General features: G+C 38.1%; 1 long non-coding RNA gene across 1 annotated transcript in view; it reads right to left on the bottom strand.

Moving 5' to 3' along the window:
- Positions 1-486, bottom strand: part of LOC104710050 — a 1,261-nt gene extending 775 nt beyond the window's left edge. Inside the window, exons 1-2 of the long non-coding RNA XR_754912.2 lie at positions 376-486; positions 186-279 (exon numbers count right to left, since the gene is read on the bottom strand). This is a non-coding gene — a long non-coding RNA (uncharacterized LOC104710050). The remainder of the gene's footprint in view (positions 1-185; positions 280-375) is intronic.

A 1,477-nucleotide genomic window follows, 5' to 3' on the forward strand; every position in this document is an offset into this window, starting at 1 on the left:
ATCAATAATATGCATTGGCAGACATGGTCACATGGAAAGGGTTATTACAAAGGTAGATTTAATTATTTCATCATGGATATCCCTTTCAAATCTGAACGTCCAGAGAATGCAAGTATCTAAAGTTTTATGCAAGAGTGCAGAGATGCAATGGGGTTTGATTCATACTGAGACATTCTTTCATATACCTGCAAACACCGAACATATCTCTTTGTGTATCCCAAATCATTCACGAGTGGTACTTCTAGGGCCTTTGCCAATTGTCTAGCAGATGCAACAAACCTGCAGAACAGTGGCAGCACATCAGACATCACCGATTAAAAGTCTTGAGTAACATGATTTGTTACATCAATTTAACAACAAAAGAGAGAAGTTTACATGTTGCAATTATTTTGTAACTCCGGAAGAGCAGAATCTGTTGTTGCATTTTGAGCGGCTTGCTGATATTTCTGAGCTGCCGATCCAAGCTGACTAACCTGTACGTGAATACAAAAAAAANAATAATATGCATTGGCAGACATGGTCACATGGAAAGGGTTATTACAAAGGTAGATTTAATTATTTCATCATGGATATCCCTTTCAAATCTGAACGTCCAGAGAATGCAAGTATCTAAAGTTTTATGCAAGAGTGCAGAGATGCAATGGGGTTTGATTCATACTGAGACATTCTTTCATATACCTGCAAACACCGAACATATCTCTTTGTGTATCCCAAATCATTCACGAGTGGTACTTCTAGGGCCTTTGCCAATTGTCTAGCAGATGCAACAAACCTGCAGAACAGTGGCAGCACATCAGACATGGTTTGTTATCATCACTATGCAAACCAATACTGGCTCCTCTGCACCAACTGATTCGAATACCAAAGAAAACAAAAATAAATTATTTCTTCTTTTCTTCACCTCATTGTTCATGGCTTTGTTCTGTTAAAAGAAAACTGACTAACCTAATCAAACCAGTGAATTCAATAAAAAGCTCAAAGTCACAACCAAATGTTTCCTCTATCTTCTCTTTCAACCTTTCTGTTACTCAAAAAATACAACAAAAGATCATCACTAAAGCTAAAAAAAAAACAGAGAGATAAAAGAATGAATCTTGGGAGTTGTAAAAATAAGGCTGACCTCGAATGGAGACTAGTGGATAATACATTTCGTCTTTACCCAATCGTACTGCAACTCTTGTGTATGAACTCTCCGTCACGTACCCAATCTGGCACCCGTACCTAGCAACTCACCGACACAAGCCTAACCCTCAGCCACCTTCCTAGGGCCACCATGGATGCGTCACTGCCGCGTAGAAAGAATATGGTGTTTCTTTCGTCTAGCCCACATAACAACAAACACTAAATATCATCAAAACACTCAACAAATCAGCAGAATAGATTGAGTTCTTTAACCAATAAGAACGAAACTATGAATCTTAGAGCAAACATTCAAAGCTCCAAATGCTTTTCCATTAAAGTCTTTATCACATCACTA

This window comes from Camelina sativa, chromosome 9 (assembly GCF_000633955.1).
Source record: "Camelina sativa cultivar DH55 chromosome 9, Cs, whole genome shotgun sequence".
Taxonomy (NCBI): domain Eukaryota; kingdom Viridiplantae; phylum Streptophyta; class Magnoliopsida; order Brassicales; family Brassicaceae; genus Camelina; species Camelina sativa.